Source organism: Lycium barbarum, chromosome 5 (genome assembly GCF_019175385.1).
Source record: "Lycium barbarum isolate Lr01 chromosome 5, ASM1917538v2, whole genome shotgun sequence".
Classification (NCBI taxonomy): Eukaryota; Viridiplantae; Streptophyta; class Magnoliopsida; order Solanales; family Solanaceae; genus Lycium; species Lycium barbarum.
Window position 1 is genome coordinate 76,144,553 of NC_083341.1, and position 12,946 is coordinate 76,157,498.

The 12,946-nt window shown below is 40.4% G+C and overlaps 10 non-coding genes and 9 pseudogenes across 10 annotated transcripts; all 19 read left to right on the forward strand.

Annotated features, from left to right (window-relative positions):
* The first annotated feature begins 535 nt into the window (after window positions 1-535).
* On the forward strand, window positions 536-654 carry LOC132642901 (5S ribosomal RNA). Its single transcript, XR_009583383.1, has one exon. It is a non-coding gene; the product is annotated as a 5S ribosomal RNA (ribosomal RNA).
* A 516-nt stretch (window positions 655-1,170) lies between these two features.
* LOC132643380 (5S ribosomal RNA) lies at window positions 1,171-1,289 on the forward strand (annotated as a pseudogene).
* A 221-nt stretch (window positions 1,290-1,510) lies between these two features.
* On the forward strand, window positions 1,511-1,629 carry LOC132643215 (5S ribosomal RNA; annotated as a pseudogene).
* Window positions 1,630-1,857: 228 nt separating this feature from the next.
* On the forward strand, window positions 1,858-1,976 carry LOC132643359 (5S ribosomal RNA). The gene has a single exon (XR_009583599.1). It is a non-coding gene; the product is annotated as a 5S ribosomal RNA (ribosomal RNA).
* A 222-nt stretch (window positions 1,977-2,198) lies between these two features.
* On the forward strand, window positions 2,199-2,317 carry LOC132643266 (5S ribosomal RNA). Its single transcript, XR_009583588.1, has one exon. It is a non-coding gene; the product is annotated as a 5S ribosomal RNA (ribosomal RNA).
* A 227-nt stretch (window positions 2,318-2,544) lies between these two features.
* LOC132642882 (5S ribosomal RNA) lies at window positions 2,545-2,663 on the forward strand. Its single transcript, XR_009583364.1, has one exon. It is a non-coding gene; the product is annotated as a 5S ribosomal RNA (ribosomal RNA).
* Window positions 2,664-3,387: 724 nt separating this feature from the next.
* On the forward strand, window positions 3,388-3,506 carry LOC132642895 (5S ribosomal RNA). Its single transcript, XR_009583377.1, has one exon. It is a non-coding gene; the product is annotated as a 5S ribosomal RNA (ribosomal RNA).
* A 225-nt stretch (window positions 3,507-3,731) lies between these two features.
* Window positions 3,732-3,850, forward strand: LOC132643404 (5S ribosomal RNA). Its single transcript, XR_009583607.1, has one exon. It is a non-coding gene; the product is annotated as a 5S ribosomal RNA (ribosomal RNA).
* Window positions 3,851-4,074: 224 nt separating this feature from the next.
* On the forward strand, window positions 4,075-4,193 carry LOC132643273 (5S ribosomal RNA; annotated as a pseudogene).
* A 223-nt stretch (window positions 4,194-4,416) lies between these two features.
* On the forward strand, window positions 4,417-4,535 carry LOC132643026 (5S ribosomal RNA; annotated as a pseudogene).
* Window positions 4,536-4,729: 194 nt separating this feature from the next.
* On the forward strand, window positions 4,730-4,848 carry LOC132642915 (5S ribosomal RNA). The gene has a single exon (XR_009583397.1). It is a non-coding gene; the product is annotated as a 5S ribosomal RNA (ribosomal RNA).
* Window positions 4,849-5,070: 222 nt separating this feature from the next.
* On the forward strand, window positions 5,071-5,188 carry LOC132643284 (5S ribosomal RNA; annotated as a pseudogene).
* A 564-nt stretch (window positions 5,189-5,752) lies between these two features.
* Window positions 5,753-5,871, forward strand: LOC132643135 (5S ribosomal RNA; annotated as a pseudogene).
* Window positions 5,872-6,097: 226 nt separating this feature from the next.
* LOC132642912 (5S ribosomal RNA) lies at window positions 6,098-6,216 on the forward strand. The gene has a single exon (XR_009583394.1). It is a non-coding gene; the product is annotated as a 5S ribosomal RNA (ribosomal RNA).
* Window positions 6,217-6,426: 210 nt separating this feature from the next.
* Window positions 6,427-6,545, forward strand: LOC132643412 (5S ribosomal RNA). Its single transcript, XR_009583615.1, has one exon. It is a non-coding gene; the product is annotated as a 5S ribosomal RNA (ribosomal RNA).
* A 222-nt stretch (window positions 6,546-6,767) lies between these two features.
* Window positions 6,768-6,886, forward strand: LOC132643175 (5S ribosomal RNA; annotated as a pseudogene).
* A 224-nt stretch (window positions 6,887-7,110) lies between these two features.
* LOC132642892 (5S ribosomal RNA) lies at window positions 7,111-7,231 on the forward strand. Its single transcript, XR_009583373.1, has one exon. It is a non-coding gene; the product is annotated as a 5S ribosomal RNA (ribosomal RNA).
* Window positions 7,232-7,456: 225 nt separating this feature from the next.
* On the forward strand, window positions 7,457-7,575 carry LOC132643318 (5S ribosomal RNA; annotated as a pseudogene).
* Window positions 7,576-7,799: 224 nt separating this feature from the next.
* On the forward strand, window positions 7,800-7,926 carry LOC132643331 (5S ribosomal RNA; annotated as a pseudogene).
* Window positions 7,927-12,946: the final 5,020 nt, after the last annotated feature.

A 12,946-nucleotide genomic window follows, 5' to 3' on the forward strand; every position in this document is an offset into this window, starting at 1 on the left:
AGTATATATATATTTTTTAAAATAAGCTAAATCTAGGAAAAATACTCAAGATCAAAAAGAGAATCGTATAAAACGGATATCGGAGAGCGAAGTTATCCGTATTTCAAGGTTTGCACATACACACCTTATTTTAGAGAAGAAGGAGGGGGAAGAAAGGGTTTAAGGGAAAGTTGAGCGCTGGGACAAATGGATGCTATCATACCAACGCTAACGCACCGGATCACATAAGAATCTGAAGTTAAGGGTGCTGAGGCGAGAGTAATAATAGGATGGGTGACCGAACCCCTGGGAAGTCTTCGTGTTGCTTCCCTCCATTTGTATGGACTACACTCATTTTCGTCTGTTTAGTATACATTTCTTTCTAAAAATAAGCTAAATGTCAGAAAATAAGTCAATATCAAAAAAAGAATTGTATGAAACGGCTAACGGAACGTGACGCTACGCATATTTAAAGGTTAGCAGTTACATGCCTTATTTTTCAAGAAGGGGGAGGGGGAGAAAAGGGTTTAAGAGAATTTTGAGCGCTAGTACTGATGGATGCGATCATACCAGCACTAACGCACCGGATCCCATCAGAACACTGAAGTTAAGCGTGCTTGGGCGAGAGTAGTAGTAGGATGGGTGAACCCCTAGGAAGTCCTCGTACTGTGTCCCTCTTTTTATCCGGAATACGCTCATTTTCGTCTGCTTAATATATTTTTTTAAGAAAAATAACCTAGATTTCCGAAAAATATGCAAAATAAAAAAAGAATCTCATAAAATGGATAACGGAGCGCGAAGTTACGCGTATTTAAAGGTTTCCACTTCTGCGCATTGTTTTTAGAGAAGGGGAAGTGGGAGGAAAGGGTTTAAGAGAATTTAGAGAGTTACGACTGATGGATACGATCATACCAGCACTAACGCACCGGATCCCATCAGATCTCCGAAGTTAAGCGTGTACTACGATGGGTGACCTGTCGGGATGTAATCGTCTGTTTAGTAAATACTTTTTTTCCCTAAAAATAAGCTAAATCTCGGATAAATACTCAAGATCAAAAAAAGAATCGTATAAAACGGATAACGGAGCGCGAAGTTATACGTATTTAAAAGTTTGCACTTAGGTGCCTTATTTTTAGAGAAGGAGGCAGGGGGAGGAAAGGGTTTAAGAGAAAATTGAGCGCTAGGACAGATGGATGTGATCATACCGTCACTAACGCACTGCATCACATAAGAACTCTGAAAATAAGCACGCTTGGGCGAGACTAGTAAAAGGATGGGTGACCCCCTGGCAAATCCTCGTGTTGCATCCCTCCATTTGTCCGGACTACGCTCATTTTTTTATGGTTAATTTTTTTTTTGAAAAATAAGCTAGATCTCGGAGAAATAGTCAAGATCAATAAAGGAATCACATAAAACAAATAACAGAGCGTGAAGTTACACATATTTAAGGGTTTACACTTACGCGCCTTATTTTTCGAGAAGGGGGAGGGGGAGGAAAGGGTTTAAGAGAATTTTGAGCGCTACAACTGATGGATGTGATCATACTAGCTCTAATGCATCGGATCCCTTCAGAACTGCGAGGTTAAGCATGCTTGGGCGAAAGTAGTACTAAGATGGGTGACCCCCCGAGAAGTCATCGTGTTGCATCCCTCCTTTTGTCTGGACTATGCTCATTTTTGTCTGTTTAGTGTATATATTTAAAAAAAAAATAGAATCTTGGAAAAATACTCAAGATAAAATATAAATAAAAAATCGTATAAAATGGATAACGGAGCGCAAAGTTATGCATATTTAAAGGTTTGCACTAACGTGCCTTATTTTTAGAGAAGGGGGAGAGGGAGGAAAGGGTTTAAGAGAAAATTGAGCAATAGGACGGATGAATGTGATCATACCAGCACAAACGCACAGGATCCCGTCAGAACTCCGAAGTTAAGGGTGCTTGGGCGAGAGTAGTACTAGGATGGGTGACCCCTCGGGAAGTGATCGTGTTGCATCCCTCCTTTTGTCCAGACAACGCTCAGTTTCGTCTACTTAATTTAGATTTTTTTTAAAATAAGCTAAATCTCAGAAAAGTACTCAAGATAAAAAAAAGAATCGTGTAAAACGGATAACGGAGCGTGAAGTCACGGGTATTTAAAGGTTTGCACTTACGCGCCTTATTTTTGAGAAGGGGGATAGGGAGGAAAGGGTTTCAGAGAATTTTGAGCACTAGGACTTGTGGATGCGATCATACCTGCACTAACGTACTAGATCCCATCAGAACTCTGAAGTTAAGCGTGCTTGGACGAGAGTAGTAGTAGGATGGGTGATCGCCTGGGAAATCCTCATGTTGCATCCCTCTCTTTGTCTGGACTACACTCATTTTTGTCTGTTTAATATATGGTTTTTTTTGGAAAAATAAGCTAGATATAAGAGAAATACTCAAGATCATAAAAAGAATCGCATAAAACGGATAATGGAGCGGGAAGTTACGCCTATTTAAAAGTTTGCACTAACGCACCCTATTTTTTTAGAAGCGGGAGGAGGAGGAAAGGGTTTAAGAGAATTTTGAGTGAAAGGACGGATGGATGCGATCATACCAGCACTAACGTACAGGATCCCATCAGAACTCCGAAGTTAAGGGTGCTTGGGCGAGAGTAGTACTTGGATTGGTGACCCCCCGGGAAGTCATCTTGTTGCATCCCTCCCTTTGTCCGAACGAAGCTCATATTCGTCTGTTTAATATATATTTTCTTTTAAAAATTAGGTAAATCTTAAAACAAGAATCGTATAAAACGGATAACGGAGAGTGAAGTTATCCGTATTTAAAGGTTTGCACTTACGCGCCTTATTTCTAGAGAAGGGGGAGGGGGAGGAAAGGGTTTAAGATAAAATTTTGCCCTAGGACGGATAGATGTGATCATACTAGCACTAATGCACTAGATTTCCGAAATATACTCAAAATCAAAAAAAGAATTGCATAAAACGGATAACGGAGCGCGAAATTACCTATATTTAAAGGTTTCCACTTACGTGCATTATTTTTAGAAAGGGGGAACAGGGCGGAAAGGGTTTAAGAGAATTTAGAGCACTACAACTGATGGATGCGATCATACCAGCACTAATCCGAACTCCGAAATTAAGCACACTTGGGGGAGAGAAGGAATAGGATGGGTGAGCCCCTGGGAATTCCTCGTATTGCATCCCTGCTTTTGTCCGGACTACGCTAATCGTTTCTTTAATATATTTTTTTTTTGAAAAAAAACCTTGATCTCGGAGAAAAGCTCAAGATCTAAAAATGAATCGCATAAAACAGATAAAGGAGCGTGAAGTTACGCGTATTTAAAGGTTTACACTTACGTGCCTTATTTTTTGAGAAGGGGGAGGGGGAGGAATGGGTTTAAGTGAATTTTGAGCGCAAGGACTGATTTATGCGATCATACCAGCACCAACGCACCGGATCCCATCAGATTTCCAAAGTTAAGCGTGCTTGGACGACAATAGTACTAGGATGGGTGACCCCCCGGGAAGTCATCGTGTTGCATCCATCCTTTTTTCCGAACTACGCTCATTTTCATCTTATTTGTATATATATTTTTTTAAAAATAAGCTAAATCTCGAAAAAATACTCAATATCAAAAAACGAATCGTATAAAACGGATAACGGAGCGCGAAGTTATGCGTATTTAAAGGTTTGCACTTATGCACCTTATTTTTAGAGAAGGGGGAGGGGGAGGAAAAGGTTTAAGAGATAATTGAGCGCTTGGACGGATGGATGTGATCATACCAGCACTAACACACTGGATCTCATCTGAACTCTGAAGCTAAGCATGCTTGGGCGAGAGTAGTACTAGGATGGGTGACCCCCTGATAAGTCCTCGTGTTGCTTCCCTCCATTTGTCCGGACTATGCTCCTTTTCGTCTGTTTAATATATTATTTTTCAAAAAATAAGCAAGATCTCGATGAAATACTCAAGATCAAAAAAAGAATCGCATAAAACAGATAACAGAGCATGAAGTTACGTGTATTTAAAGCTTTGCACTTACGCGCCTTATTATTCGAGAAGGGGGAGGGGGAGGAAAGGGTTTAGGATAATTTTGAGCTGTAGGACTAAAGGATGTGTTCAAACCAGCATTAACATACCGGATCACATCAAAACGCTGAAGTTAAGGGTGCTTGGGCGAGAGTAGTACTAGGATGGGTGAACTCCTGGGCAGTCCTCGTGTTGCAGCCCTCTTTTTCTTCGGATTATGATCATTTTCATCTATTTAATATAAATGTTTGGAAAATAAGCTAGATCATGGGAAAATACTCAAGATAAAAAAAAAGAACCGCATAAAACGGATAACGGAGCGTGAAGTTATGCGTATTTAAAGGTTTGCACTTACGCGCTTTATTTTTTTAGAAGGGGGAGGGGGAGGAAATAGTTTAAGAGAAAATTGAGCACTAGGACGGATGGATGCGATCATACCCGCACTAACGCACCGGATCCCATCAGAACTCAGAAGTTAAGCATGCTTGGGTGAGAGTAGTGCTAGGATGGGTGACCCCCTGAAAAGTCCTCGTGTTTCTTCCCTCCATTTGTCCGGACTACACTCATTTTCGTATGTTTAATATATTTTTTTCAAAAAATAAGATAGACCTCGAAGAAAAACTCAAGATGAAAAAAAGAATTGCACGTATTTAAATGTTTGCCCTTACACGCCTTATTTTTCAAGCTGGGGGGGGGGGGGGGAGGGTTTAAGAGAATTTTGGAGCGCTAGGATTGACGGATGTGATCATACCATCACTAACGCACCGGATCCCATCCGAACTACGAAGTTAAGCATGCTTAGGCGAGAGTTGTACTAGGATGGGTGAACCCCTGGGAAGTCCTCGTGTTGCATCCCTATTTTTTTCTGGACTACGCTTATTTTCGTCTGTTTAATATATTGTTTTCGTAGAATAAGATCGATCTCGGAGAAATACTCAAGATAAAAAAAAACAATTGCATAAAACAGATAACGACGCGTGAAATTACGCGTATTTAAATGTTTGCACTTACTCGCCTTATTTTCGAGAAAGGGAAGGGGGGGAAAGGGTTTAAGAGAAAATTGAGCGCTCAGACGAATCGATGTGATCATACCAGCACTAACGCACTGGATCCCATCAGAACCCTGAAGTTAAGCGTCTTGGGCGAGAATAGTACTAGGATGGGTGAACCCCTGGGAAATTCTGGTGTTGTATCCCTCTTTCTGTCTGGACTATGATCATTTCGTTTGTTTAATATATATGTTTTTGATAAATAAGCTATACATCGGAGAAATACTCCATATCAAAAAAAGAATAGTATAAAACGGATAACGGAGCGCGAAGTTATGCGTATTTTAAGGTTTGCACTTACGTGCCTTATTTTTAGAGAAGGGGGAGGGGGAGGAAAGAGTTTAAGTGAAAATTGAGCACTAGGATGGATGGATGTGATCATACCAGCACTATCGCATGGATACCATCAGAACTCTGAACTAAGCATGCCTGGGGTGAGAGTAGTACTAGGATGGGTGATCCCCTGAGAAGTCCTCGTGTTTCTTCCCTCCATTTGTCCAGACTACGCTCAATTTTTTCTATTTAATATATTTCTTTCAAAAAATAAGATAGATCTTTGAGAAATACTCAAGATAAAAAAAAGAATCGCATAAAATAGATGACAGAGTGTGAAGTTACGCGTATTTAATGGTTTGCACTTATGCACCTTATTTTTTGAGAAGGGAGAGGGGGAGGCAAGGGTTTAAGTAAATTTCGAGCGCAAGGACAGATTGAAGCGATCATACTAGCACTAACGCACCGGATCCCATAAGAACTCCGAAGTTACGCGTGCTTAGGCGAGAGTAGTACTAGAATGGGTGACCCCCAAGGAAGTCATCATGTTGCATCCATCTTTTTATCCGAGCTACGCCTATTTTTGTCGGTTTAGTATATATTTTGTTTTTAAAATAACCTAAATCTCGGAAAAAAATACTCAATACCAAAAAATGAATCGTATAAAATGGATAAAGGAGCACGAAGTCACACATATTTAAAGGTTTGTACTTCGCGCCTTATTTTTAGAGAGTGGGGAGGGGGAGGAAAGGGTTTAAGATAAAATTGAGCGCTAGGACGGATGGATGTGATCTTACCACTACTGACACACTGGATCCCATCAGAACTCTGAAGCTAAGCATGCTTGGGCGAGAGTAGTACTAGTATGGGTGACCCCCTGAGAAGTCCTCGTGTTGCTTCCCTCCATTTATCCGGACTACGCTCACTTTCATCTGTTTATTATATTTTGTTTTTGAAAAATAAGCTAGATCTCGGAGAAATACTCAATGCATAAAACAGAAAGCGGAGCGTGAAGTTACGCGTATTTAAAGGTTTGCACTTACGCACCTTAATTTTAGAGAAGGGGGAGGGGGAGGAAAGGGTTTAAGAGAATTTTGGGGGCTAGGGCAGATGGATGCGATCATACCAGCACTAACGCACCGGATCCCATCAGAACTCTGAAGTTAAGCGTGTTTGGGCGAGAGTAGTACTGGGGTGGGTGACTTCCTAGAAAGTCCTCGTGTTGCATCCCTCTTTTCTCTGCACAACGCCTATTTTTGTCTGTTTAATATTTTTTTTTTCTGAAACTAAACTAGATTTTTGAAAAATACTCAAAATCAATAAAACAATCGCATAAAACGAATAACGGAGCGCGAAGTTACGCATATTTAAAGGTTTCAACTTATGCTTATTATTTTAACAGAAGGGGAAGAGGGTGGAAAGGATTTAAGAGAATTAGAGTGCTACAACTGATGGATGCGATCATACCAGCACTAACGCACCAAATCCCATCAGAACTCCGAAATTAAGCACGCTTGGGCGAAAGTAGTAATAGGATGGGTGAGCCCCTGGGAAGTCCTCGTGTTGCATCCCTGCTTTTGTTCGGACTACGCTTATTTTCATCTGTTTAATATATTATTTTTCAGAAAATAAGCTAGATCTCAGAGAAATACTCAAGATCTAAAAAAGAATAGCACAAAACAGATAACAGAGCGTGAAGTTACTCGTATTTAAAGGTTTGCAGTTACGCACCTTATTTTTCGAGAAGAGGGAGGGGGAGGCAAGGGTTTAAGTGAATTTAAAGCGCAAGGACTGATTGATGCGATCATACCAGCACTAACACACCGGATCCCATCAGAACTCCGAAGTTAAGCGTGCTTGGGCGAGAGTAGTTCTAGGATGGGGGACCCCCCCCGGGAAGTCATCATGTTGCATCGCTCCTTTTGTCCGAACTACGCCCAATTTTGTCTGTTTTGTATATATTTTTTAAAAAAATAAGCTAAATCTAGGAAAAAATAATCAATATCAAAAACAAGAATCGTACAGAATGGATAATGGAGCGCGAAGTTATGCATATTTAAAGGTTTGTACTTCGCGCCTTTTATTTAGAGAGGGGGGAGGGGGAGGAAAGGGTTTAAGAGAAAATTGAGCGCTAGGACTGATGGATGTGATCTTACCAACACTAACACACTGGATCCTATCAGAACTCTGAAGCTAAGCATGCTTGGGTGAGAGTAGCACTAGTATGGGTGACCCCCTGAGAAGTCCTCGTGTTCCTTCCCTTCATTTTTCAAGACTACGCTTACTTTCGTCTGTTTATTATTTTTTTTTTCGAATAATAAGCATGATCTCAGAGAAATACTCAAGATCCAAAAAAGAAACATGTAGAAAAGATAACGGAGCGTGAAGTTACGCGAATTTAACGGTTTGCACTTACACACCTTATTTTTATAGAAGGGGGAGGGGAAGGAAAGGGTTTAAGAGAATTTTGGGTGCTAGGACAGATGGATGAAATCATACCAGCACTAACGCACCAGATCCCATCAGAACTCTGAAGTTAAGCCTGCTTGGGCGAGAGTAGTACTAGGATGGGTGGACCCTTGGGATGCTATAACATCCCGTAAATTCGTATAGTGTGTGAAAGCATTTTATGAGTCCTTTGGAACCTTATATATTGGGTCACGTGCATGACTTTAGGCTAAAAACCCAAGAGGAGATGGTCAAAATGAAAATTCACTACAGTTTCACGAAAAGGAGGTTTGACGGTCGTCCTTTGTACTGTCGATCTGTTCGACACTCCATCCTTTGCACCGTAGAAATTAAGGAAGAGAAATTTGCTCACTGGAAATTCATGACTTTGACAGAGCAGATCGACGCTCCATTGATCTATTCGACCCTCTGTCGTTTGTACCGTTGAATTGACATAGCACAAAGACCATTTGACGGAGCAGTGTTCTGTTGGTACTGATGATAGTGTTCTGCGGTTGCAAGGACGATTGTGTATTCCTGATGTTGATGGTTGTTGTATCCTGTATTTTTGAACGTCAGATTATTTGCTGAGATGGGACCCACACATCGAGATTTTTTTTGGGACATCTAAAAACTCATATGAATCACATATGGGAAGTTAAACACAACTCAAGAAGGACCCTTGGGCCAAATCAAAGTGGAAGTCCTCCAAACGAATATTTTAAGAAAACGTTTTCGGGTGATCTGACTTCAAGGGGCAAAAACGGTATTATAAGTTTGGAATTTGGAAACGTACCAAGAACTAGAAGTTGTAGATAATTGAATTAGCTTTCCAACCATAGGTCGTGGGTGCCCAGGTGACGTCGGTACAAGGAGATATGAACGTTTTAAGGTCGAAAGGTCAGTGGACTAGGCCCAACTCGGGACCAAACCGAGTTGGCCCAAAAAAATCAAAAAAAATAATAAGGCCCAAATTTGTGAGGCCCAACCGGCCATGGTTATGGCCCAAGCCCATATTAAATAAAATTTGGTCAATAAATAAGATGACTAAGTCATCTTATTCCACATAATGTTCTAGAAATTTTAAGAAAAGCAAGAACAAGAGAGAGAGGAGAAAAATTTAAGGCCATTTCGGCCAAGAGCAATTTTCACAAGAAAAATTTGCAAAAATTCTCCAAAAATCATTTTCTACCAAGTAAAGGGTGATTAACAAGGTGGAGTTGTTGTTGGAGCAAGAAAAATTCAAAATCATACAAGTTGTCAAGTTGTAGTCAAGTGAGAAGTTGAAGAAGAAAGGTGAGTTTTGATCTTGTTTTATGTGTTATATATGGTTTATATGTGTTGTAGTATGCTAAAATGGATGAAATTCATGAAGGAAAGAAATATAGTATATGGCCGTGTATATATATATGTGTGTGGGAGTCATGCTTCAATTATTTTAATTAGTGTTTAGTTGTTATTGTTGTGAATGATATGTGGAAAATGGAAGTTGAATGAGTTTGGAGAGTATTGAAGGAGGTAGAATGTTAATTGAAGTGTTGGAATGCACCTTGAATGGAATATGTGAATTTTTAGTGTGATTGTTGAATTATGTTAATAGTTTGGCCGGGTTTGAATTCCCGGATTGTGATTGATGAGAATTTGGCTATGTTGAATGTTGAGGATGGTATATTTACAGAGGAAGTGCTGCCGAAATTTCGGTAGCCATGTGGTTCCTTAAGATTCTAACTCTAAGTACCCTAATGAAAGTTTGGGTAAATGTGACCAATTTGCAGATTTTGACGAGATTGCAACGTGAATTCGGAATAGCAAAAGAAGAGGAAAGAGGTATGTAAGGCTTCACCCTTCTTTCTATGGCATGTCTTAGTTGAAATAAGTTGGGTACGAGCCTCGGGGACAACTCGGTTCCCCGGAATCCGCACCTAAAGTTTTTCACTTTTTGTTCAATAGAATTGAACTAGAAAGTGTGCCAATTGTTGGAAAAACCTCCTACACCCTTAGAACTTGTATAAATGGGACCCGATTACCCTAAGACCCTCACATGTAACGCTATGACACGTAACATACGTAAATCGTATACGCTACCTCATCCGGCCCGAGGTGGGCCCGCTACTCTCGGATTGTTTCCTTACAGTCTTGCTTGACTTACTTGAAGTGAATCCAAAGGGAACCTTTGATCCCGATTTCGATACCAAATGATAAATACTATGACTCCTCTAACGAGGGCACTTCCATGACGATAATGATAACAATGATGTTAGATAAGAGAATATGCCTATGATACGTACTACCGGAACGACTCTATGACTAAGATGACTAAGCTAAGTATCTTATGTAAACATGAAAATGATAAACTAATTTTTGAATCTTATTTATATTTCCTAGCTATGACTTTATTTTCTAAAAGATTTCAAAGTCTATGAACCGTCATCTATGATGCCCCGATTTCATTCTACGTTTACTTTAATATTATTCCCCGTTGGTAGTCTCACCTTAAAATACTCGTTCCTTCAAGGTGAGACAAAGCGATCACGAGTATTCTATAATATAATTGGAGGTCACCGACCTTACGTCACTCCGATGACTACATGATTCTTCTTTGGGCTTTCCTGCGTGCCTATGAGACATATGTATATAGGATACGTAAATGCATATAAGACATGTAAATGTATGTAAGATATGTGTATATATTTTTTTAAAACATGCACATGACGAAAGAGCTAGAGCGCTATAGACGCTGATGTACCTACACGACACACGTATATGTATATGATAAAAGAGCTAGAGCGCTATAGACGCTGATATATGTACATGATATATGCATGTGTATACGGGGAAAATGGAGGTAAGGGCAGAGCGTTATGAACGCATATCCACCTGATCAGTTGGCATTACATGATATGATATCGTCCCGGACGCGGGATGTGTATATTTATGGTTAAATGGATCGGCTGCCGACGCCTCGGCAATATGAGATGTCCTATTTTATATGTATATGTATATGAACAAGGAAAGATTCTTAAAGGAAAGCTAAGTACGCATAGCACCTGCCAAGGGTATATATATATACAGGTTATGTTTCTATCCCAAGACATGTGTTGTAACTCCCTTATGTCATTATACATGATTCATATTTTCTGTATATTACTATTCATGCCTTACATACTCGGTACACTATTCGTACTGACGTCCCTTCTTGTGGACGCTGCGTTTCATGCCGCGCAGGTCAGCAGACAGGCGGATTTGATCCTTAGAAGCTCTACCAGCAGTTTTGACAGTGCTCCAGTTATTCCGGAGCCTCACTTCCTTGGTACTATTTTGTGTATATATATTCGGGCATGGCAGTACTCAGCCCTTTCTATGTATAAGTGTACTACGTCTAGAGGCTCGTAGACAGATATGTACAGTCAGTTAAGTTTAGTTAGGTATATGGTGTTTTGGCAAGCTAATGTTGATGTATAAGTGATAACGAAGTTTATTAGTCTATGTTCAGAATGACGCCGCTAATGTTAATGTTCAAAAAAAAAATGGCTCTGTTTACATGGCTTGCTAAGAGGTAAAGGTAAAACGATAGACAAGGGGTGCTCGGTACAAGTATCGGGTACTCGTCACGGCCCCTAGACGGGTCGTGACATCTTCGACAAGGATTAATGATGGAAGCTCATAGTTCCAAGTATTCGGTTCATCCGGCATGCACCAAAATGTGTAAGGATTTGAAACAACACTATTGGTGGAAGAGCATGAAGGTTGATATTTCTAACTTTGTGGCAAAGTGTTTAAACTGTCAATAGGTGAAGGCTAAACATCAAAGGCCTGGAGGCCTGGCTCAGAATATCGAGATTTCGCAGTGGAAGTGGGAGGAGATCAATATGCATTTCGTTGTGGGGTTACCCCGCACAAAGGCCAAGTTTTACTCGATTTGGGTTCTCGTGGATAGACTCACAATGTCTGCCCATTTTCTCCTTGTGAAGATGTCATGTGCTGCAGCGGAGTACGCCAAGTTATATCTAAAAGAGATAGTTAGATTGTATGGTCTTCCGACATATATTATATCTGACAGGGGTACGCAATTTACTACTCATTTTTGGCAGACGATTCAAGAAGGTTTGGGGACTAGAGTGAAGTTGAGCATTGCCTTTCATCCTCAAACTGACAGGCAGATGGAGAGAACTATTCAGACTATGGAAGATATGCTACGAGCTTGTGCAATCGATTTTGGAGGAAGTTGGGATGAATACCTACCTCTGATGGAATTCTCTTACAACAATAGCTATCAATCGAGTATTCAGATGACTCCTTATGAGACTCTTTATGGGAGGTGTTGTCGGTCTCCAATTGGTTGGGTTGAACCAACTTGGGTCCAAAGTCAGTTCATAAAGCAATTGAGAAGGTTAATCTTATTGTGCAATGGCTCAAGATAGCTCAGAGTCGACAGAAGTCCTATACCGATATGAGGCAACGTGAGCTGGAGTTTTATGTCGGTGACAAGTTGTTCTTGAAAGTGTCGCCGATGAAGGGAGTAATGCGGTTTGGTAAAAAAGAGAACTTAGTCCCCGTTTCATTGGCCCTTACGAGATTGTTATGAAAATTGGGACAATGGCTTATGAATTGAAGTTGCCATCCGATATGGCCACGGTGCACCCAGTGTTTCACATTTCGATGTTGAGGTTGTACAACCCTGATCCTTCCTATGTGTTGAACTATGAAGATATTGAAATTAATGAAGGGTTAACCTATGAAGAAAAATTGGTTCAGATTCTAGATCGTCAAGTTAGAAGGTTGAGGACGACGGATGTGGCATCGGTTAAAGTGTTGTGGTGAAACCATAATACTGGGGAAGCTACTTGGGAAGAAGAGGAGGACCTGAAGAAGAGATATCCCCACTTGTTCCCTATGGCAGGTATGAGCTAGCGTTTTAAATTACTCGTGGATAAATCGTTGTGTTTGTTTGAAGCAACTTGTGGTTTAGTGAATTCTTTTAAAGACTATTATTCTCATTCGAGGATGAATGAATCTTAAGGGGGGGATATGTAACATCCCGTAAATTCGTATAGAGTGTGAAAGCATTGTATGAGTCCTTTGGAACCTTATATGTTGGGTTACGTGCATGACTTTAGGCTAAAAACCCAAGAGGAGATGGTCAAAATGAAAATTCACTGCAGTTTCATGAAAAGGAGGTTTGAC